General features: G+C 40.8%; 1 protein-coding gene across 5 annotated transcripts in view; it reads right to left on the bottom strand.

Annotated features, from left to right (window-relative positions):
- Positions 1-26,287, bottom strand: part of LOC5578262 (Down syndrome cell adhesion molecule-like protein Dscam2) — a 573,793-nt gene that overhangs the window by 165,556 nt on the left and 381,950 nt on the right. The gene's annotated exons all lie outside the window — the stretch shown is intronic.

The raw sequence follows: 26,287 nt of genomic DNA, 5'->3' as shown, positions 1-26,287 counted from the left end.
GCAACACACATGTTATAATAGAATATTTTTAAACTATATATGACCAGATTTGGTCTTATATCAGTTGATAATGCTCAATTATGACATGTATACTACTCGGGATGGTAGATGTAAAACATATATCAAGCTCTAATATTAATTATGCATTAAAAATTATTTCAAGTAAAAATCGAATTCTGCAAATTACAAGTCGCATTTATGTATCATCTCATGTTTATGTTTGTCCTTTTGATTGCAATCAACTATTCATAATTAAATTCTTTACTTTATCATAAATATAAGAACTATTATAAACTTACCGAATTTTATCAAATTTTACGCTTAAGTCCAAAAGTTAAACTGATTTTAAATGTTCATTAATTTAGAAAAAAAAGCTCATGCCATTTTGCAATACCCAGCGCTTTTGTTTCGCAAATACGTCTTTATAAGAAAACAAAACAAAATTTTATTTGTATAATGTATTCTAACAAAGTTTTAAGATAATGTCCAGTTCTTGAATAAAGGTAACTTATGCGATTATTGGTTTTTCAAGGCCCTCTTATACAAAAAATATACATAAAGCTTCTAAAAAATAAATGAAGACGTTGAGGCGTAAAAACGCCACCAAAAAAAACGTTTGTCAGAATTAACAGTACGGGGCTATAGATTCATAGCATAGTGTAACCCTTCGGAAAAAATGCTTCGAAGTGATCCTTTTAGAATTCTCGATGCCTTATGATTTCATAAAGATGATGTATTAACATTGTAATGATGTTTTCAAAAAAAATATTGAAAAATAAAATTTAAAATATGGGTTCCGATTTTGGCACGGTTCCGTTTTTGGCAACTGAAAATTTCCGCTTTGTTGCCAAAAACGGAATCCCACTGTACTGGCATCCTGACTATCGATTACAGTCGATAAATTGGCAAAAGATTTATTTTGAATGGATATATAATTTTTCATATAATCGAAAGTTGGTTTTCTGTTTTGGGGTAACTTTGATAATGGAGTATGATTCGAACAAAATTGAATGAATTACGAACATTTGTAGGACATTGCATACCTCTTGGCGTTTAACGTTATATGGAAATTTCTGACTTAGATTACAAAAATGGTCCCAGTTTATGAAAATGCTTTTCGCTAAGAGATTTGAGACCGTATTCAAGTTCTATGATAACTAGGCTGTCAAAGATAAGTGGCCAACTATTCAAAACTACATCAAATAGTGATCGTAGAACAGATTGTTTGTAAGCGTTTCAAAAATGCTAAAATTGTGTAAATTTTTTAAATTCGTATAAAAAGCCTAAAATGTTCTTGATTCAAATGAAAACCACTCTTACATAAAGTATCATACTAATATTCTTTAGTTTTGCATTTGTTTTGCTTAACTGATTAACAGAAATTATGATATTTCAATTAGTATGTGGTGGGTTACGCACTATCAAAGTTACCCGCATTATCAAAGTTATACCGTTTTACGGTATTTCATTTTCTAATCGAATTTCAATAGAAGCCCAGATCGGTATGCTGAAAATTGAGCTGAATTTTAAATGTGCAAATGAGACGCGTTAACTAGGACGCATCTGTTTCTTATGATGATTAATTACTCCATTTTCCATTCAGAGTAATTTACATTCACTGTTCGCTCTTTCATGTCCACTGAAAGTAGCTAAGAGGCGAACCATAGCTTTTTTTATTGATCCCTCAGAGTAGGGAAGAATGTGGAAAATGCATCTTTCAAATATTGTTGAAATAGTCCTTCTTTCGGGTTTATAATTAATTACTTCTAAACCAACAATACTTAACATATATGCATTTTTGCGGTGGCATAAGACACTGAATTAGTTTATTGCATGACCATATTCTTAAACAATATTTCAGATTATGTTCTCCAGTATTATGTATGAGTCTCCGCGAATGCCAGTAAGTATCGTTGTCCACATTTTTGATTATTTGAACACTTGAACAATCTCACCAGTCGTAACATCTCACTTGTTTGATGCATTTTACATCATTTCGCTCTGATTGTTCATTTTCACGACTATAAGCATCTACTGCAGTTTTTTGTCTCTCAACCATTTACATCGTTTTGCTATTACTTTTCGTATGCTCGCTTAAGGCATAGAAACGTATCAATCCCAACGTTTTGTGAAATCACTAGAGAATATTTGCAAATATTTTTCCTTTGTGTACAAGTAACAAGTTTATTTAAAAGATAAATTTGATGCATTTTTATATTCAACTGATTTATTCAAGCTAAAGACAGAATAAAAATTAAGATATATGTCACACATTAAGGTTATTGCAAAATAGTCAAATATCTCAATGTTCTTCTTCTCCTTCTTGACATTAGGTCCATACTGGGACAGAGCCTGATTCTCAGTTTAGTGCTCAACGAGCACTCTCACAGTTCCTAACCAAGATCTTTCTATGCCAAAGTTGACATTTTTACATTCGTATACCGTGTGATAGGTACGATGATACTCAATGCCCAGAGATGTCAAGGAAACATTTTTACGAAAAGAGGCTGGGACGATTCTTAAAAAAGACACACTAGTCTAATAGGTGAATGCGTCAACTTCTTCTTGCTTCTTGCAACGAATAAGAAGAACCAATTCCAGTTAATACCAATTTCACGGGACTGTCATGACGTTGCCAGGGTCACTAACAGGCCACTCTGCAATGCATAGCGCACCAGCTGGCGATCTACAACGGAATGTGCACTCAGAGTGTTGTAGAGAGGCTATCGGGATGGCCGAACAAAAAAGCAGCTCATGACATCCAAAGGCAAAATGACAAACCGCATAAGCGGACTACTATTAAATTTCCATTTTCACTTCATCAACCGCGGTTCCAGCAAAGGGAGAGGGGCCAGTATGCCGTTCACGCTGCCAAGGGCACTTTTGTTCTTGCTTTGGTCAACTGGCAAGACAAACGGGATGTAATTTAATCCAACTCTGCAAGCTAATTTTCATTTTCTATATAAATTTATAAAAACAAAATTATTAAGTGATTCGCATACCACAACAAGACTAAGTAATGTGGAAAGGAAAAATTACACTAAGACAGGCGTTTTTTTTAAATTTATCTCGTTTCTCTAGTAGAGTCGAGTCATATGGCGCCAACAGAGCCAAGATCGCCTTATTTTGTACACACTTAAATTTGAACTGTAAACAGTAAAAATACAGATTTTCCTGTGAAATCTACTATATTACCGACAAAATCCGTGAAATCAGCTATTTTACCGGAGAAAATGTACTATTTTACCGGAAAAATCCATGAAACAAACCATTTTACTGTAACCCTGTGAAATACTAACGAACAGTTCGGTAAAAGCATTATTTTCACCGAACTTTTGTGAAATCGTGTGACAGCCGCTCTGGCAGGCATGAGCTTCCTTTTGTTCCAGTTTTTGCACCCCACTTACGAGCAGTGAAAGCTGGCTTAGTGGTAGCAAACCTGCTTTCTGATCGGCAGGGCGGAAGTTCGATTCCCGATCGAACCATTTTCGTGTTTTTCTTTATTTATTTATTTATTTTTTTATTGTTCAACGGGTTCACAGATTGTTCGATGATTTTTCACCGAACCTTCAGCTGTTGAAATTGAAGGGAAATTTCACCGTAATCCGTATTTTTTTAAGTGTGTACATAATAATTTATAATGATATTAAAACTATGTTGGTTTGAGTGTTTGAGTGATTGTATCCGTACATTTGAAAGGAAAGGATAATATTTTGAATGATCTTAACGAACAACCTTTACATTATTAACCTCTTTAGAACTTTTTGTAGATACTTACCTACTCAGAAGTGCTTTTCTTAAAACTTGTTTGATGGTTATGCCCGTTGAACAATAAATATCTTAGAAGAGCAGACTATTATTGCGCACGGTGTGCCAGAAACCGTTATTAACAGAAAAAAATGTCCATGAATTTGGCACCTACCATTCGAAAGATATAGTATTCAAGCATCTTCTCCGTGAATTTGAAAATATTATAACGAGGGAATCGAAAGTTATCGTGATTTGAAAGTTTTGAGCTATTTTGGAAGGGAAATTCACATGCTTATAAATATTTCCCAACGGTGCATCATTATTAACTTGTAAACCAGCCAAGTTATCACCAGATTTGAATTAAGCATTCAAAACATGTGATATCCAAGCACCTTCTCTGTAAATTTGAAATCATTTCGTCAAGAAAATCTGAAGTTACAGTGATTTGTATTTTTATGATTATTTCTGTGAAGTTTAAATTAGGGCTGATTTATATGCCTTTGTTATGAAAGTGTACGTAAGTTGCTAATTAAAATGTCTATAGGACTGACCATCGGCATTCAAAAAATATAGTAGTTAGTTATCTTCGGAGTTACTTTGAGATTATTTTATCAATAAACAACATAACTAGAGTACTTTGAAGTTTGGGAGTCATTAAGATTTTTTTTAATCGTCTAAAATTTTGTTCGCAACACGCATTTGATAATTTCGACAGATATTAACTTAACAGATTTGCATTCAACTTATATCTTACATTGAAGAAATGCAGTGTTTCGTTAAACCATAAGCAAATGGGTTCGTTTATGTGAATTTTGTTTCATTTCTGCGCGTTTTGCGGGGTAGTGTTTCGTTATGGCCCAAATAAGTATATTGGCGAACCTGAACAATTTGAAAGTGGCACCATGTTGCTCAGTCGAGGTTGGATTATCAACTAGTGAGGTCGTTTTATGCTAGTGTTTTAAATAAGTTTAATATGATGGTGCACATTTCGTTCATGACAGCGAAGGGGAAACTTTTATATATGTGTTTGTTCAATTAATAGTTAGTATGAGTTTATTGTAGAAATTAACCTTGTTTCATGTTTTGCAAAATATGTAAATGCAACAAGCCTTATATTTTGTTTAGTTCCTAGAATTATTGGATACCATAAGCGTCGACTTTTCCTTTAGATACTGATAGATTACTTTTTGGATTAATGCTACATGATTTGCGAAATCTTTGAATAGTTCGTCATCAAAGGTATCGATTACACTGCGGAACACGTTTTTGTCTCCAGCACCAAAATACCGCTATCTACTCAATTAAGGGTTGCTAAATCCATTGCCGTTTTCAGAAATATCATAGCACGTCTAGTTTTTGAGATATTGACTGTTGAAAATGCAAAAAATGACTATTTCAGCCAACTTGCATGCAAGTTTGCCAGCTTGTAAGGTAATATATTGGCTTAATTTACTACAGAATTCAAACTTTATGTGTATCACAATACTTATTATCAAAGTTTGTAATACTTTCGATGTGGAAAAGTTATTTTTTGATGGTTTAGAGAATTGTTGTATTTAGCCATATAGAAGAAACGAAGAATTTTGTATGGAGACTGCAAGCATGTTGAAAAAATCGGTTTAATCGAAATTTAATCGCGCAATTTCAATCAAATTATGTCTGAAATGAAAGTTCAAGTTCTATTTTGCATGTTTGGCGGATTAGATCACAAAAAATTTTGACAAATCGTACTTTAAATTTCAAGTAAACATGAATAAAACCAGTGTTTTATACAACTTTGGCGACCTGTAGCTAAAAATTGTGACGTGCTGGAACATTTCTGAGAATGGCACCAGATTCAGCAACCCCAAATCTACTAGAGACACATAATTTGATCCTTGAGACACGCAAAAATGTCATTTTTGTTACGCTGTGTTATACATTGATTCTGTCATGTTTTGTGCATATAAAAGGATTACTATTTATGTTATTTTATTCATTATGTTGATGACTTCATTATGTTTTAACAGAGGTATAACAGGGTATAACCAGTGAAAATGATGTGATGATCCCTAGGACTATTGAAATTGAGCGTTTTGTTTACCAAGACGAATCTGTAATATAACCACTTCCAATTTTCCAAACTCCCATTGACTTCTCGTGGAAGTGCAGAGGATTCCAACGGCTTCCTCAAAGATAGTATCACGTAAATACTTATTCCATAACCCCAATTAACATGTATTCGGACGCAGCAGGACGCGGTATTGCTTAGTACAAGGAATGAGAATTCCATTACTTACACACTGAGAGTGCTGCGATTAATCCTAAGTAACTTCCGTTGATTCCTTGTGCATGTAATAATGCTCTTGTAATAACGGAGAAGCAACAGTAGGCGATCAATCACGCTATTAAATCACATTGATCAACATATTGATAAGAATTTTTTGCAATTAGTAGTGGTAAAAACATTCATCCAAAACTTCAAAGTATTTTAGTAGTGTTGTCTATAGATAAAGTATTCTCAGACTAGCTGCGAAGAGGCTTGAATAATCATCTTTTGAATGCCGAGTGTCAGTCATGTGGACATTTTTATTTGTAAATTCTGTGCACTAATATAAAAAAGCCATAAAAAAGCTCTAATTTAGACTTCATAGAAATAATGGTATATATACAAATCACTGTAACTTCAGATTTAGTAGACGTTATGATTTCAAATGTACAGGGAAGATGCTTGGATATCACATGTTTTGAATGCTTGATGCAAAGTTGATGGTTACTTGCCTTGTTTACAAGTTAATAATGATGCACCGTTGAGGAATATTTATGAGCATGTGAATATCCCATGCAAAATAACTTAAAATCTTCAAATCATTATAACTTTCGATTCCCTCGTTAGAATATTTTCAAATTCACGGAGAAGATGCTTGAATACTTGAAAATGTGGACCTCCTGGCCGTGCGGTTAGTGTCGTCAGGCATTAAGGCGCATCGTGTCATGGGGTGTGGGTTCGATTCCCGCTTCAGCCAATGAAACTTTTCGTCAGGAATATTTCACGGCTGTGCCACTGGAGCATGCTTGTCCGTTGTCTAGTTTTAAGTTACAGTCTGTGAGCTAAATGGCTGAAGACGATGTCCGTGTCTTTTTTTTTTAATACTATATCTTTCGAATGGTAGGTGCCGAATTCATGCATTTTGTGGTGTGTGCTATCAGGTATCAGAAGGCCGGCTCCAAAGGCACGTTCCCCACCAGTTGGGAGATTTGTGCCATCGCCATATTTGAGCCTATTTCATCATCTACCCGATGGGAGAGGAAAGGGAAGGGAAAGATGGGAGGAAATAGGAGTGGGGTCCCTTGAAGGGGGAAGATTGCATAAGCGAAATGAGAGCATGTAGCTCCATACCACAATGGGTTCGAACAGCGCCCTAAAAAGGGCACTGCAAAACGCATGAGCGTTAAGAGAGCCTATAGCTCATTACCACAGCGGGTTAAGAATAACAGGATGTCCTGAAGATTCAGGCTTCTGTATTCAGTTTCACTTAATAAGTGTTTACCAAATAATTGGAATCGCATTTGCGCAAAAACTGGACAGTTACATATCAGGTGATACGAAGTTCCATAATCGGAGTCACAACTATCACACACAAATGAGTCAGCACGCTGAATATTTGCCATGTGATAGTTGAGTCGGCAGTGGCCTGTCAACGCTCTGACCAAGAGACTGCAATTCTGCTTTGACAGATTTGTTAAATACTTCGCCACCTTTGGAGATGGCTCAGTAATATACAATTTTGTTTGACGACACGACTCCAAACTATTCCAATATTGCTTGTGCTGAGTTGCCGCCCAAGAGTTTATCTGAAGCTTCACCCAGCACTTCGAAATTGGAATAGCCGGCTCAGGGCCAATGAAGTCATGCGATGCTCCATCGCGAGCTAGCTCATCAGCCAATTCATTTCCAGCGATGGAAGAATGGCCAGGTACCCATACAAGGTTTACAGAGTTGACTGAATTCAGTTCCTCAATTTGAGTTCGACATGCGATAACAAGCTTCGACCTTGAGTTGGCCGAAGCGAGAGCTTTTATAGCAGCCTGACTATCTGAACAGAAGTATATGACTTTACCCATTACGCGCTGTTGAAGTGCTGATTGCACTCCACACATAAGAGCAAATATTTCCGCCTGAAAAACGGTGCAGTTTCTACCAAGTGAGTAAAACTGATTCAGCCTTAGCTCACGAGAATATACTCCTGCACCAGCTCTACCTTCAAGAAGGGAGCCATCAGTGTAACATACTATATTGTTTGATATACTTCTTTCCAAATAGCCAGACGTCCACTTTTCCCGTGAAGGGAATTGTGTGGTAAATGTCCTGTAAGGAAAGTTACAAGCAATTGTGAGATCACTTGGAGCAAGGACAATTTTGTCCCAATTCACCAAAAGTGGAAACAACGAAGTGTGTGTAGATCTACGATTCACTGGATTTTTCTCCAGTAGATCCAGTACCCATAAACGGTAAGAACAAGAAAGTGCTTCTTGTTTAAGATATATGTGTAGTGGCGCAACGTCGAAAATGGCCTCGAGCGCTGCTGTGGGAGTTGTAGAGAACGCACCAGACATCGCCATCAAGCACATCCTTTGGAGATCGTCCAATTTTGATTGGATTGTTCTCACTTCGCCCTTTTGCCACCACACAAGACATCCATATGCCAATATTGGTCGAACAACTGTTGTGTAAATCCATTTGATATATTTGGATTTGAGGCCCCAAGTTTTACCAAAGGTTCGCCGGCATTGACCGAAGGCCATACAAGCTTTTTTGACTCTGAAATCAATGTGAGCTATCCATAAAAGTTTGGAATCTAGAATGACTCCGACATACTTTACTTGATCAGTGACATTAATCTCAGTGCCAAAAAGACGTAAAGGTCGAATTCCATCGCAGTTTCGTCTTTCCGTAAAAAGAACAATAGATGTTTTATTCGGGTTAACCGAAAGGCCATATTGACGACACCAACTCTCGACTACCTGAAGAGCACTTTGCATCAGGTCGAATAGGGTGCTTATGCACATACCAACTATCAGAGCTAGATAGTCGTCGGCAAATCCATAAGTTGGAAAACCGCAATTATTGAGTTGCCTCAATAGCGTATCTGCTACGAGATTCCACAAAAGTGGTGACAAGACTCCCCCTTGGGGGCATCCACAAACACTCAATTTTCGAATCGCTGCTTGACGCAATGTCGAGAAGAGATGTCGGTTTTTGAGCATTTGATGAATCCAATTGGTAATCATTGTAGGTAGCCCATGGTTTCGTGCGGCTTCCAATATGGCATCGAAAGACACGTTATCAAAGGCACCCTCAATATCCAAGAAAACACCCAAGCACGATTGCTTCTGAGCGAATGCTTTCTCGATATCGTATACAACTTTGTGTAAAAGAGTCACAGTGGACTTTCCAGATTGGTAAGCATGTTGATTCACATGAAGAGGCATGTTTGCCAAATAAACATCACGGATGTGATGATCGATAATGCGTTCCAGACATTTCAGAAGAAAAGAGGTCAGACTGATTGGTCTAAAACTCTTCGCTTCCTCATACGACGCACGTCCTCCTTTTGGGATAAACTTTACAGTAATATCACGCCAGGATTTGGGAATGTACCCGGTAGCAAAACTGCTTACAAGTAGCTTTTTCAAAACATGTTTGATAGACTCAAATCCCTTTTGGAGCAGAACAGGATAAATCCCATCCGCTCCTGGAGATTTGAAAGAAGCAAAACTATTAAGTGCCCATTGAATCGATTCAGTAGTTACGATACTGCGAGCCGAGGCCAGAGACTCGTAACTACATGAAAAGACATTTGGTTCATCCGTAGATGCTATGTCCACACATCCGGGGAAGTGTGCATTGAATAAATATTCTAAAACTTCTTCATCGGAAGAAGTAAAGTCACCATTAGGTAAGCGAATTTCGTTCACTTGGAAATCCTTAGATTTTGCAAGAATTTTGTTCAACCGACTGACTTCACTCAAACTGGAAACATTTGTACAAAGGTTTTTCCAGCCGGATCGTTCAGCAGAACGAAGAGCCTTCTTGTAAGCCTTGCGAGCTGACTTGAACGACTCTGATCCAGCTGAACGGCGTCTGTTCCAACTCCTTCTACATTGTTTCCTGAGTCTAGTCAGATCGGAATTCCACCATGGGGTCCCTCTTGTAGTCTTTACAGACCGCAGAGGACATGCTTCTTCAAAAGCTTCCATAATGTAGGATGTTGTAGTATCAACGGCATCATCCAGATCACTTGGATTTTCAATGGACGGAGAATATCCATGAAATTTGGTCGCAACCAATTCAATGTAGAGTTCCCAGTTTGTTGACCGGGGATTCCTAAAACGCAAAGTCTGCGCAGTTACATTTGAATGTTCAAAGAAGATGTAGCGATGATCAGATAATGATTCCTCATCTGATACATGCCAATTCGTCAACTCGTGACTGATTCTATTCGAGCAGAGCGTTATGTCTAACACTTCTTCTCTATTAGAAACCATGAAGGTTGGGCGATTGCCTATGTTAAGTAATCCAAGGTCTGTACTACTTAAGTATTCCATCAGACTGGAGCCTCTTGCGCAGTAGTGACTCTGGATGTAAGGAATGCATTTAATAGTGCCAGCTGGGCGGCTATTGCTGATGCGCTCCTGCGTCTGGGGATACCCGAGTACCTGTATAAGATTCTCGGAAGTTACTTCCAGAATCGGGTATTAGTCTATGACACAGAGGTGGGTCGGAAGTGCTTTCACATAACCTCAGGAGTCCCGCAAGGTTCCATCCTGGGTCCGGTGTTATGGAATGTCATGTACGACGAGGTGTTGAGATTAAAATTCCCGGCGGGTGTGGTCATCGTTGGCTTTGCCGACGATATTACGCTGGAGGTCTACGGTGAATCGATCGAAGAAGTGGAATTGACTGCAGCCCACTCGATCGCAATTGTGGAGGAGTGGATGAGCTCCAGGAAACTGGAATTGGCTCACCACAAAACGGAGGCAGTTGTTGTTAACAACCGAAAGTCGGTGCAGCAAGCGGTGATCAGTGTAGGCGACTGCACAATCACTTCGAAGCGCTCCGTCAAATACTTGGGGGTGATGATCGACGACAAGCTTACCTTCGGTAGCCATGTCGATTATGCCTGCAAGAGAGCCTCCACAGCTATTGTGGCACTGTCCCGGATGATGTCCAATAGCTCTGCGGTGTACGCCAGCAAGCGTAAGCTTCTGGCCAGTGTCGCCTCGTCCATACTGAGGTATGGTGGCCCGGCTTGGGGCACGGCTTTGAGTACCGATAGCTACCGTAGCAAGCTAGAGAGTACTTATAGGCTAATGTGCCTGAGGGTTGCGAGCGCGTACCGTACCGTGTCACACGATGCACTTTGTGTCATCACCGGTATGATGCCTATTGGTATCCTTATCATGGAAGACATAGAGTGCTTCGAAATGCGCGGCACAAGAGGCATACGCAGGACTGCCAGACTGGCCTCCATGGTCAAATGGCAGCGTGCGTGGGACAGTTCCACCAAGGGAATGTGGACTCACAGGTTGATTCCGAGGTTAGATATCTGGGTCAATAGGCGCCATGGGGAACTAACATTCCACCTAACACAGGTCCTTTCGGGTCATGGATGCTTTAGACAATATCTACACCGTTTCGGTCATGCGGGTTCTCCCGAATGTCCAGTTTGTGCAGGTTTAGAGGAAACGGCGGAACACGTTTTGTTCGTGTGCCCGCGTTTCCGCACAATGCGTGACCGCATGTTTGCCACATGCGGTCGGGACACGACTCCGGACAATTTGGTCCAGAGGATGTGTGCAGACGAGTTTGGCTGGAATGCCGTTTCATCGGCTATCACCCACATCATCTCGGAACTCCAAAGGAGGTGGCGTGTGGACTCGAGGAGTGACTAGTGCAGACGCTAATCAACAGGTGGTCCAAGGGTTCGCAGTCGGCTACGTAGGTCATACCGGTGCCCTACGGTCGAAATCGACCCTTACAGCGATTAAGTGGCCGCGGGGAGAACATCCTGGTAGCGCTGCTGTCGTGGCGCCGGCCTACTGGGTGGATACGAGCCTCTGGTTGTTCGGGGCAGGTGGAGGCCCCTTCGTCAGCAATCCCAGCTGGTGCTAGCTGATAGGGCCTGAGCCTTCAGTAGGTCAAATTGCGAAGCCCGCAGTATCAGTTCTTGATACCTGCGGTGCAGCTGGGCGCGGGCTTAGTGGTCGACCCTGCCCGCCTTCAGCGGACAACGGGAGGTGAGGACCACCCGGGAAGCTGGCAATGCGCCAGCATGCTACCTTGGTGGACCCCCATAAGCGTGTCATCGATGTTCGTTGCTGCATGGCTACGCAGCTAACCTGGAGGATGCGATGTGCAATAGCCCCTCTCCGAAGCAATGCCTTCTTGGTGGTCCCGGAGAGACGAAGGGTTTGGCGGCAATGGAAATGGTTTAGTGGGTCGGGGGTGTAGTCCTGTTTACTGCTTGTACGTAGTAAATGGTCCCCAACCCCACACTCCCGGACCTCGGTCCGGAGTCTGTTGAGCAGATTATCCCCCCATTGCTTAGAAGGAAAAAAAAAAAAAAGACTGGAGCCTTTCAAATTGATATCCGAGCTGCCCCAGATGATGTGATGAGCATTCATCACTGCCCACAATCAGCGGAAGGCCTTTTGTTACGCAGTGTACGACAACTCGTTTGAAGTCATCCGTTGGGGATGGTTCATCATGTGGTAAATATGCCGAACAATAGACGTATTTCCTGTTGAGGTCACCAACAGAAACATCGATTGTGACAGCACATACATCTCTGGTAGTTAACTCAGAAATGAGTGTAGCAACGATTGCTTTATTAACGAGCACGCATGCGCGGGGCATGGAGCGCGAGTTTGCCATTTCAAGCTTGCTAAAAGTAGCAAAAACTGGGTCCACAAGGTTACCTAGATAAAAGTTCCCTCTACGAAAGTAGGGTTCTTGAACTAGCGCCACTTGGGCTGCACCATTTTGCATGAGTCTGCAAAGATTGATCGTTGCTGTTCTTTTATGCTGAAGATTGATCTGAGCTAACCTAACCGTAGCCACTACCCAAACTAGGCAGGATTAAGCTTTTTGCAATCTCAGCACGAAAAAGACCAGCAACGAAAAAACCAGATCGGTATCTATTTAAAGTCGCCAAAGGCGAAAGAGCACAGAATACACTGTGTAAAACGCATAATGCGAATCCATATAGGTGATAATTTAAATTAAATGTCAACATATTCATAATCCCACCCTTATTAAGCCTCAGGATAGAGACTGAAGAAGGGCAGCCGATTATCTCGGAGAAACACAAGGTCACCTGCACCATTGCTCCGGGTAGCACAGGAAGGACTCAATACTGTGGAGGGCGCCCTGGTACCCCACAGGCTCCGTTTGCGGTTAGGTTTTATTAGACCCCCCTAACCATTCATTCTTAGGCACGGTACGCATCACACCATAAATTAGGGGTCACCTGTGAGGTGGACTTTTACCACCGGAACAGGCAGTCCGTAGTGTTAATTCTTAGCCAGTTGAAACAACCGCTACCGACACTACGCGGCTGTCTAGGCTGCTCGGGAGAAGGAGGTTAATATTGATGATTAACTCCTGACGTGCCCAAGCAGCCATTAAAAATCTTTCTAATGGTAGGTGCCGAATTCATGCATTTTGTGGTGTGTGCTAACGTAAGAACTAAACGACACATACAAGACGCGACGCGAGACAAGACATAACACTTATCGTTCTTACAATCGTCAAAAAAGTTAAAAAAAATTTTACCTTTTGTCGACCGGTTTCGGGCGCGATGTAGCCCATCTACAGGACAATGTCCGACTGACTGCGATGATTTCGTACGTTGATCGTATACGTCCAAAACGAAGAGATGCTTCAATGTATTGTGATGTCTGCTATGTTGAAGAGGCACGACGTGATCTTGTATGTGCCGTCTTCATTCATCAATGGCTCTTCAGACTTATTGATGAACATGGACTCCCATGCATTTAGGTGCGAAACTTTCCTTACTGCTTTTATTAACTTCGCACCTTGCCAGTTTATGCTATGGTTACAATTTTATGCATGAACCGCTACGCTGCATTCATTTGTTCTATTGGAAACCACAGCATTCCTGTGTTCTCTTAATCTTATTTTTATCTTACGCCGGGTTTGTCCTATATAGACCGCAGAGCAGTCCTGGCATGGAATCTGGTAGATACCCGACTGATCGTCGGGTGGAACTTTGTCCTTCAGGTTGCATAGAAGGTCTCGAAGCGTGTTGTCACTTTTGTGTACAACTTGAATACCTTGTCGTTGCAATGATGTTTTAATGGGATTAGTTACTTTAGGGTAAAATGGCAGGCTGACTCTTCTCGTTTCTTCTTTTATCGGTTCTAATGTAGTAACATGTTGGCGTTGTTTTCTGAGTTTGTGTTTCTGGAAGATTTTATCCACAAACTTCCTTTCGTAACCATTCACCTCGGCAGCGTTGTAGATTCGAGCTCGCTCCTCCTCGAATTCTTCATTATCCAAACCGGTCGACAAAAGGTAAAATTTTTTTAACTTTTTTGACGATTGTAAGAACGATAAGTGTTATGTCTTGTCTCGCGTCGCGTCTTGTATGTGCCGAATTCATGGACATTTTTTTCTGTTGATAACGGTTTCTGGCACACCGTGTGCGCCTATGGTGTGTACCGGAAGTGTCTCAAGTGGAGGCTAATGGTGGTTTTATTCTAATGAAATTATTTAGAATTTACAACTAGCTTATTTCTTCAAGTTTGTTTGAATATAAGTACTCGACATCATTTTTATTCCGTATTTTAAGCAGTTGTATAAACATTGAATCTGCCTTCTGCTCTTGATAAGAACATACAACAACTCTTATTCATGCTGTATAGTATATGTACTCCAAGATTAGATTGATTCCACAAGCGGCATAACTAACAAGTTCAGAAACGGTTTCAATGAATAGTTTAAAAAACCTTGTTGGTGGGCCTCCACTGACCCAATGGAACTTTATTAGTATTGTTGAATCAGATTTATTGATATTGTGATAGCAATAAGGGATGGTACACAAATTATGTCACGCTATATTTCAACTTTTTTGACCACCTCCCCCCCCCCTTTGTCACGTTTTTTGTATGAGTCCTCCGAATTTTTTGTAAGGCTTGTCACGCTTGGCTTGATCCCCTCCCCCCCCCTCGGAGCGTGACGTAATTTGTGCATGATCCCTAACTTGTAGTCTGTGATAAAATGTTACTGATAAAAGTCTAACGAAGTAGATATTGAAAATAACAGAAACGAAAAGCAAAAGTGATAGTTTCTTAATGTTTCGCAATTAAAAACACAGCTGAAACGTTCTCTTAACGAGTAGCAATTATAATAAACGTTCTCGGAAGAAAGTTTTCCATCCTAATTGTAAAGCGACAGAAAGCTGTAGAAATTAAAATGGTATTTTACATAATTAATTTCCTTCATTGCATTTCTCCCGATGTTCGACGTGATGTGTGATGGTTTCCAATCTCAATCCTGGCGGTGAATAGTTGCAGGAGATCTCTGACTCGCCGTTCCTCCCAGACAGGTGCTAAAAACTGTCGATGTGAATAGTGCTTAATAGACGTGGAGTACGTTTTCCGTTCTTTTGCTACAGCATTCACATGTGGTTCCATAACGTGAGAAATGGAAGCAAGACTGTCCCAATGAATGGTGCCATTACGCTAAATGGACTTGGGATCTTCATTCAGTGTGACCCCGTTGCTGGGATGTGCATTGTATCGAGCATATTCATCAGAATTGTACAAGTTCTCAATAGCAGCCATTACTAAATGATAAGAAAATATTGAATGAGCGTTATGCACTCTGCCAGTGAAAGCAATTAAAATCAGAAATTATTATGTACCTATGAATTCCTTTCAACAAACTTGCAATGATTCGGATAAATTTAATTGTATCCAAGGAATTTGTTAACATTTGAAAAACTTCATTTTCAGCGGAAAATTCGATTCAAATGATCGGCTAACAAGCTTTTTCTTTCTTTACTGTTCAAAGAAATTTGCTACAGCATGTGTCTCCATGGGTCGGAAATGTCATTTACATACCAATGTTCAGAAGTGCAACAATCGTGTGTCGTTTCCTCATCCCCAGCAAACAGATCTAGGTTGGAATCACAGAGTCATCAGTTTCAGTTTCGAGAAAAGAAAAACATCCAATGGAAGTGAAGTCTGTCAGCAGCATAACACTATTTTTCTGCCTCAGAAGAATATGCAAGAACATTTCTTTCAGTAGTGTTTTTTGTTTATTCTGTAGCGTTTTTCTTTTATTCATAATGTTCAGATAAGTTAGGTAGGCACGCATGAGATCAAAGTTTTATTATTCGATTGGAATAGATATACATTATACAACGACGCATGCGATTATGAGTTTATCGATCGATTTCCATATAAAGTAGACAAGATTGGCCACTGTATTTGGTTCGTCATTTTGATCTTTTTGAGCCTGAATATTGATAGTGGCCAGCGAGTATGAAATCGATTAATTTTGTGGTGGCAACTTCAATAGGGTCCTTAAATGAATAATGAAATCTCGTTTTTATTTAATAGCAAGAAAGAGCATGTTACTGCATTTACTTTAGCAATTTTTCCTGTACAAATAACGACTATATCATATTCAAACTTCAATTTGAAAATTGGGTCCATTAATAACCTTGGCACTTTTGATCATGTTTGACATTCGCTTAGTCGACCAAAACACCACATTGGTTTTAGTTTTAACACTGTGGTTGTTCCTATCTGACATTTCGGAAGGGACACGGAAAATAAAATACACCCAAAATTTAAGCTCAGGTCACGTGGTGTGACAAAATAAAAAAAAATACATAAAAATATGTTTTGACCTAAACAAACGAAAAACATTAAAAAATTGAGTAAACATATGTTTCTGGCCTAAACCTATGCGTTTGGCACTAAAATTGGGACAGGGCTTTAGGACTCTATTGTAACATATTGACAATGAAAGATTGCAACGATTTTAGTCGAAAATTATAATTAATTTAATTAGAAGTTTGTTCCACTGCTTCAACATTGGATAATCTATGTAACTCATTAGTACAATATCAGGGAGGGAGCTTCAGAATAGTATTTAAAAAAATATTTTGAATCCTCTGCAGACCATTTTCTGGGTATTGCAACCGCAAGTCCATATTGGTACAGCATGCAACATGGCCAGCCTGATTTTTAAAGATTGAAAACTTATTTTTAAGACAAAGTTGTTTGTTAATGAGTGGGTACAGACATTTTATATATTTTTTACATTTGGTATTCAACTTTATTGTTATTTTGGAAAGTTTTTATTTTTTATCTAGCATGAGCCTTAGATACTTAACTTTATCTGACCAATTCATTGGAACCCCTCCCATCGTGACAACATGTCTACTTGAAGGTTTCAAATCAAGAGCTTTTGGTTTATGTGGGAATATTATTAGTTAAGTTTTGGAAGCATTAGAAGAAATCTTCCATTTTTGCAAGCATACAGAAAAAATATCCAAACTTTTTTTGCATTCTACTAAGACTGACACGCAGGCTTTGTCCTTTGACAGAGAGACCTGTGTCATCCCAAAACAAAGATTCTTGACATCCCTTAAGTAATTCAGATAAGTCAGATGTGAAAATATTGTATAATATTGGTCCATTAATGCTGCCTTGAGGAATACCAGCTATTACATGAAGCCTTTCAAACTTGGAGTTCTGATAATTAACCAGAAGTGTAGGGTTTGACAGATAACTTTGGATTAACTATGTAGGGTGCAGAGCTACTTGGCCACTTTCATGATTCATTTTGGCAGGGGGTTTTTTACTCGGCCGAATTATCTGAAATTTTGCAATTAGAAGCACTTCAATACGACGCATTTTGTGGTCACACGCTCAAAAAAGAGTTCTGGAAAACATGAACTGTCAAAAATACACCATGAACTACCATCATGTTTACGCATAAACATGATCTAGTTCACGGTGTATTTTTGCTTGTTGACGAGTTCACGTCTGCTGTTCACGGATACGAGAACGGATTTTTTTCTGTGCAAATATGAGCTCCGTAGCTTTCAAAAAACAAAAGTCAGAGGGGGTTGTGTACAAAACACGACCGCTTGACGTTAACGACGCCACATTATTTGTTGCATGTTGATTGTTTCTGATATCAATTGGGTCCTAAAATTTTTAATGAAATCTTCTTTTTATTTAATAACACGAAAAAGCATGTTACTGTAACTACTTTAGCAATTTTTCCCGCTCAAATAATGGCTATATCATGTTAAAACTTTAATTTTAAAATTTGGTCCATAAATGAACCTTGACACTTTTGATCATGTTTGACGTTCGCTCAGTCGACAAAAACACCACTGGGGTTATTCCTATCTGACATTTCGTAAGGGACACGGAAAACAAAATACACCCAAAATTTGAGTTTAAGCCAAAGGATGTGACAAAATTTAAAAAAAATATTGTGTGGGCTTAATCCAACATTAAAACATTAGAAAATTGAGTAAACATGTGTTTTTGGCCTAAACTTAAGCGTTTGGCACTAAAATTGGGACATAGCTTTAGGACCCTATTCCGTGACGATCCATGATTTCATCGTAATGTAGATTTCCTTGACTTTTCAGGCATGTTATGCAATCGTAGCCACAAATATCCTCTATACCAGCTGTTTTCATATCGTGCTCCATGGTGCTACGCGAAGCCTTAGCAGGTGCTCCGTGAAAGTTTTGAAAATTTATACCAATGCCATGACATATCTCAACTTTTTGCTTTAAACTACTTTTTCAATTATAATAAACCAGACCACAAGCATGCGAAAATTCACTCATCCACCCGAACGCTACCGATAAAATATCCACGGTGTGTTCCGTAGAGCAATTTCAAAACAAAAAATTCGGCATGTCTGAAATTTTGACACAAGAAAGCCATGATTCTCCTCTCTCATTTGCAACCAAAATGAAAATAATCGGTCGGAGGGTCTAGAACAATATTTTTTTTTTCAATTTTTTTATGGAGTTTGGGATATAACTAAACCTTAGGAAGGACCTTGGGTCGATTTCGACCCATTTCAAAATTCAAATCATTGATTAAAATAACCTAGCAATTTGAGGTTTTCTGACAATTAGGTATTTTTTGTGGGAACAATTATTTTTGCGGAACATAAGTTTTGAATGGCCCCTTGGGGAGCTTCCATGAAAAAAAAGTTACAAATTGTGACTTAGGGTCGTTTTTGACCCGAAAATTCAAACAGCTCGTAAAAATCAGTCTGTCGACCGAGTTGTTGGACTTAAATGAAAGGCACACATGTCGATTTTCGGAAACCCTTTCGGAGATCCGGAATTGCGTCACTGTGGCCACCGGGAACCTGTTACATCTGAAGAAGTACCTTTGGAGACCCTTACTTTGACAACTTATAGTTTCGTAACTAAACAAGTAATCTAAACCGTCTTCATATTGTTAAATTGGGATTTACGTGGACTATGAATAGAGATTCACAAATCACTTAGTTATTCATACCCGGTTCCGGAAATCCGGAACATACGAAAAGTAAGTTTCCACCGCAGTTTCGTTTATGAAATTCACATCGGTACTATTCGGTTGATGGATATTTTGGCATAAAATTTCTCTATATTTAATAAGGAACCAATTACCGGTGCACATCCCTTGAAAAATTCGGTCCAGTATGGTCCACGCGGGACCAGTTCCTGGAGTCCTGGAAGCTGGCCAATCTGGACAATTCGATGAAATTACTCGGATTCATGCCAAAAAACCAAATGAATTGTGTCTAACTCATAACGATTTTTTACGTTTGAATGTATCTTGCCAAAAGAATGAATTGATGGTTATTCTGGTCCTTTTGGAGCACCGAAATGACCACCGGAAAACCCGTAATATGGAATCACTAAGTTTTAGCACCAAAACTAGACATGCGACGGCTCAAACTTTATGATTTTGAATCCCTGTGACTCTTCTAATTCAATTATAGCGCCAACTCGAACGTCTTTTGCTGGAAGATTAGCAACAAAAGTTGTTCGATTCGGCGCCTTTAGCACCCCCGCTAATTTGAACGGTACCTTATGCAAACCATCGGGGTTCATTTTTAAATTAAACATCTAGTCACCCTAGAAAAGTGTTTCTGGTTACCTCTTTCAATGTTTTGTTTTGATTCTGCGTTCCGTTCCACAGCGTTTCATCTCACTTTACTCCGTTCCATGAGCTAAATGACGTTTGAAACATTTTTAATCTGAACGATGTGCAAATTAGCGGGGTACAGATTAAAAAGTATTCAGATTAAATGTGGTCAAACGAACGGGGGCACCCGGTATAAGTTTTGAGCACAACATAACTATACGAAACATATATAGTACCGTAATTTCGGGTGAAATTGATCATTTTTCACTGTTTTCTTGGTATGCTTTCTAAAATGTTATCAATACCATAGAACTAAATGCAGGAAAACAAGTACGACGGTGAACCTCATTGGCTCATGTACCGAAATTTTTTAACAAATGTGATGTTAGTGCCAAAAATCTGCTCTAAAATTAAAAATCGGGGAATCCCATTTCGGGGTGAAAATGATCACTTGTCAATGTTATTATTGTTAGTTTCGAAATCAACTTTACATTCTTAATTTGGGCCAAATATGCTTGCCAAATTCTTAAGGAGACAATATTTATGAAAATATTCAATAATTAAATTTCAACAATACCGCGAAAAACGCCTAAATGTAGGCAATTTCCAAAAAATTTCCCTACTCTGTAGCAAAAAAATAATTTTTAAACAGAACGAGCAAATTGGAAGAGTTTCGATAGTAAAATCTGTTTTGGAGATATATTTTTAGCATCCTCACAAACTTTCAGTTTTACTCCATGTCCAAAGCCTTGTTTAGAACTAGAAGTTTATAGATAATTATTAATTTCACACCAAACTTGATTCTAGAATTTTACATTATTTTCATATAAATAAACATTATGTGGTACAAAAAACTTCACTATACACAATAAGACATTATGTAAGACAAAAAAAGTTCATTTACTATAGGTTGCAATTAACAATTAACACTATTAGTAAGAAATAAAATCGCGTGACACAGTGATCAATTTCACCCTACTGATCAATTTCACCCTACTGATCAATTACACCCGAATTTGCGGTATCTGAGAACTGCTCGATGTAAATAGCAGACAAGTCTGTATGCACTGAAGTTCACCGTTTTTAACTCCTTTTTGGTGTAATCGGAGACTTTTATGATTCATCTGATATTTTTGATAAAGCATCGAATTATTTCATTATTAGGCTTACAAGAACACTGCGCTGAGAAGCAGGCTCTGTCCCAGTGAGGACGTAAATGCCAAGAAGAAGAAGAAGCTTACAAAATCGTAAAGTTACTAAGTAACATTTTCAAACTGATTGAATTTATTTGTTTTATGAATTACTATAGAATTCCGTACAACTCTAATAAAACTATGCTAAAATTAAACATTACAGCACTTATTGAGATCTCTATGCAAAATGTTACGATCACACGATCAATCTTTCAAAGGTAGATTTGTTATGAATGAAACCTATCGATGTTTGTATGAATTCATTTACACTTTTTCTACCATCAATTTTAAAAGGAAGTGTGTTTTCGTCAGCATTATTAATAAAATTCATATCTTTATTTAAGATATTTTCAGCCCTAGACTGGCTGCTAATCTGAGAATATTTGTCAGCAATTCCGTTTGTTTTACCATCGCAAACAAAAGCAATGTTCTGTCAATTGTCACAACAAACACATGGACAATAGTGTCAACATTGCACTGCTTTTGCAATTGGGTTGGAATATTGGATTTATGGAATGTTATATTGCGAATAGCACAAAAGTAAACTTGTCAATATTCTAGAATCTATGACCTAAGGTGGATAGGACAAACGATCGAAGAGGAATAAAGAGGGCATAAAAGGTCAAAAATCTTCTGTTGCGACGAATGCGTCTATTGACGCGCCCCCCGAAAACTTCGACCGTATGGGTACGGATATGTGAGTAGCGCATACATGCGTAGACGGACTGTCAGAGACGGTGATAAGGGAAATTGATTATCATTGTTTTGATACCATCGTGAAAACAACCTTAGAAAAGTGAATTGGAAATCATTTATTAAATTATGTAAAATACTAAATACTTACTACTTAATTACAGATCTAAATCTAAACTATAATACTAAATATAAAAATTGAACTTAAACTACCAAGTACGAGACCAATTGTAAGTAGAATTTGTTTATTTTGTTGTACCATTCTAATTAATAAAATTTACAGCTTTGAGCTAATTATCACCGGCAAAAAGGTGAATTTTGCTACGAAGATCTCCGAAAGGTATCCCCGACCGCAACATTCTCAAAGAATTGAGGCATCAGTATGCAGCAAAGATCATTTGTTCGCCAAACTCGGTCGCAAACTCGAGCGACTCAAAATGCAGCAACCAGGGGTTCCCAACCGACTTCCAGTGACGGTGCACTTCGTGTTGAAGAGCAGATCGGGAATTTCGAGCCTTCGGTGATAGACGCGGAGCACGGTGAAGAGTTCGATTGTGCGGTATGTAAGCGGGCCAACAACGCGGAGCTTTATATGGTACAGTGCGGAGAATGCAAGCACTGGTACCATTTTTCTTGCGCGAAAGTGGATAAAGCTACAGTACGATCCAGAGATTTCATCTGTGCGGAATGCGTACCGAAAGTTCCTCCGCCCCCCGCTAGCTCTAGGACTGGCCGATCTAGCACTTCGAGCTCACGGCGAGCGCAGATTGCCCGGGATCTCCAGAGGCTGGAGGACGAAAGATGTATACGAGAGAAGCTGGAAGAAGAGCGGTTGCGGAACGAAAAGTTGCTGATCGAGAAGGCGATAAACGAGAAGCTGGAGCGGGAGAAAGAGTATTTGGCTCGGAAGCACGAGCTATTGCGCCAGCAAGATGAAGATTTGGTGAGTGTGAAGAGTGGACGAAGCAATCGGAGCCATGCAAGCAGCCGACAAAAGGTTGAAGAGTGGTTCGATAAGCAGCAAATATCCTCCGGTGGCGACCCTGCTATCGATTCTCGTTCGAAGCCACAAGACCATCAACCGATTCCACCAGATCATTCCAGTGGGCCAGTCGGATCGTCAACTCCCGTGGAAGTTCGTGAATTCTCCGTCAGTGGTCACCAGCGTGCCCTAGCAGGGATGACGGAATCAGTCCCTCGCACTATCGACAGCATATCTATCGGAGACAGTCCGGAGATTCAGGACAATTTCGCGAACCATCCTTTCGGCCAACAGCAACGCGATTCCGAGCTGCAAGTACAAGCCCCTAATCTCCTACCGCTGGTCAACATCCAACCGTATGTTCGCCTTCTGGATGAAGATCAACCGCCGAAGAGTTCGGAGTTAGCCCGGAATGCAAATCCGCTAAATGCGGACCACCTTCCGAGGATCGTCCCCAAGCTACTCGGGAATCCTCGACCATACGCAGTGTGGCAACGCGAAGTGTCCGATATGCGACGTCAGCATTTCCGTGATCAGCGGCGTCCTGATGAGCTGGAAGAGGCTCAACGTCAACAGCAGCGTGAGCAGGATTTGGTCCGACTACTGAAGCGGTCCGAGGAACAACGCGAGCAGGACAGGCAACGCCTTCAAGAAATCGAAGCCATGTTGAAGAGACAGCAAGACGTCGAAGCGCAGCATCAGGCGGAAAACGATTCACGGAGGAAGCGAGAACTGGACCTTGTCAACCGATTGAAGCTTTTCGAACAGCAGTACGCGCAGGAGCAAGCTCGGCGTGTTGAAGAGAAGCAATCCTTTTTGGCTAAGGAGCAGCAGTTGATCGAGCAGTTGGAAGACATGCGCCTAACCTGCGAGCAATATTCGTCAGCGCAAAAGTACCCAGGGATCGAACATCTATCGGCGGCGGAACAGCGCTCAGCAACGGGAAAGTGTCCCGTAGCGGAAAAGCGCACATCAGCTGAAAAACGTTCGGAGGAGTACCCGCGCTTCGCGGCGAACTTGCCCACGTCGGCTGAACAGCATGGGAACTACTCAGAAACTATCCAGCGAAGTCTAGCCGTGAGTACAAACCCACCAACGGCGCCGGTAAGTAGTTCCCAAATTGAGCCAAATAAATTTATCCAAAATTATCGATGCGATGAGCGAAGCATAGCGGCATCTTGTCCAAGTGTCGCTAGTCAGGATAGGAGAGTAGGAACACCCCATACAAATTTTGTACCTCCTATGTTAGGGCCACCTTTGGTAGATTCGTTAGGGCAATCACCGTTGGTAGCGAATGCTTCCGCAAATGTGAATCGAAACGCGCCCCTGCATTACCATTCTGTTCAGGGTCCGACGTCTCATCAGTTGGCCGCGAGACAAGTCATCACCAAAGAGCTACCGGTATTCAGTGGCGATCCCATCGAATGGCCACTCTTCATTAGTAGCTACAACCATTCCACCACGGCGTGTGGCTACACTGATTCCGAAAATTTGCTACGGTTGCAACGGTCGCTGAAAGGTGCAGCCAAGGAAGCTGTCAGCAGTTTTCTTCTTCACCCGTCCACCGTATCGCAAGTTCTGTCGACTCTTCAGACGCTGTACGGGAGGCCCGAGCAGATTGTTCACAACCTTGTGGCCAAAGTTCGAGGAACGCCAGCCCCCAAAGCGGAAAGGCTGGAAACGTTGATCCAGTTTGGACTAGCCGTCCAAAATTTGTGTGGTCACTTGCAAGCAGTGGGAATGGACAATCACCTGTCTAACCCTATCCTGCTACAGGAGCTTGTGGATAAGCTGCCGGCCAACATCAAGTTTAACTGGGCACTGCATCAAGAGAACTTGCCGATGGTCGATTTGAAAACGTTCAGCGAGTATATGAGGAAGGTTACTACGGCTACTAGTGGCGTGACGAACTTCTCGTTTGCATCGAAGCCGATGAAGGAGGAGAACCCCAAATCCAAGGGTAAGGCGTTTGTAAATGCCCACATGACCCATGAACGGAAGGATACATCGCCGACCGTCGACCGGCGAGAGCCGACTAAAAGCGCTAAAGGGAAAGGAGGTGAACCAGCTAGAACCTGTCCAGCGTGCGGCGCTCACGATCACACGGCTGCGAGCTGTGCAGCTTTCAAGAAGCTGTCGATTGACGGACGATGGAATTTCGCGAAGGACAACAAACTTTGTCGCCGATGTCTGGTTTCACACACACGTTGGCCATGTGAAGGCGAAGTCTGTGGTATCAACAACTGTGAAAAGCGTCATCATCGTCTCCTACATTCGGAGCCCACCAAGAAGCAACCAGTCACCGATGCCACTGTAACCATCCATCGTCAACCTATTTCATCGACACTGTTCAAGATCCTGCCAGTGACACTGTACGGGAAGAATGGTTCAGTGAATACGTATGCATTCTTGGACGACGGTTCGTCGGTAACAATTGTTGAGCAGGCGATTGCAGACAAATTAGGAGAGAAAGGGCGAGCGCATTCCTTGTGCATCCATTGGACCAGTGGAATCAACAAGAAAATGGCGACGACAGAGCTAGAAACGCTTAGCATATCGGAGCCAGGGTGTGACACGCGATTTAATTTGTCCGAAGTGTACACCGTCGAGAACCTGGGACTACCGGAACAGTCGGTGGACGTTGGACAGCTGGCGAAGGAGTATCAACATCTGCGACGTCTACCAGTCAGGAGTTACCGAGGGGCCGTTCCTGGATTGCTGATTGGATTGAGCAACTCGCACCTGTTGACAACGACGAAGCTTCGAGAAGGGCAAGAGCGAGAACCAATCGCTGCAAAGACTCGCATCGGGTGGGTAGTATGTGGCCGTCTACGCGGGGGAGAAGCAAATTTCCAACATCGGCAAATGCATATATGCGCCGACACGTCGGAGCATGACCTCCACGAGTACGTTCGTGAGTTTTTCTCGGTTGAGAGCCTTGGAGTTGCCGCAGCTCCAAACTTGGAGGGAAGTGAGGACCAACGAGCGCGCAGAATCCTCGAAGAGACTACAGTGCGGACGGCAAGCGGAAAGTTCGAGACCGGGCTCATCTGGAAAGAAGATTCCATCAAGTTTCCGGACAGTCGTCCCATGGCAGAGCGTCGATTTAGATGCCTAGAAAAGCGTTTGGAAAAGGAACCGGAGTTGTACGACAGCGTTCGGAAACAAGTAGCTGACTACGCATTGAAGGGTTACGTCCACGTAGTAAAGAAGGATGAAATGGCTGAATTTGATCCGCGGCGTATGTGGTATCTTCCCTTAGGTGTGGTACTGAACCCAAACAAGCCTGGAAAAGTGCGAGTGATTTGGGATGCGGCCGCAAAAGTGAATGGAGTGTCGTTAAACTCCATGCTCCTCAAAGGACCTGATCTTCTGACTCCGCAACTGCAAGTTACCTTCAGATTTCGAGAACGCGAAGTGGCGTTTTCCGGCGACATTCAGGAAATGTTCCTGCAAGTGGGAATCCGGAAGGAGG

This window comes from Aedes aegypti, chromosome 2, assembly GCF_002204515.2.
Source record: "Aedes aegypti strain LVP_AGWG chromosome 2, AaegL5.0 Primary Assembly, whole genome shotgun sequence".
NCBI lineage: Eukaryota > Metazoa > Arthropoda > Insecta > Diptera > Culicidae > Aedes > Aedes aegypti.
This window is presented reverse-complemented; position numbering and strand designations above follow the sequence as displayed.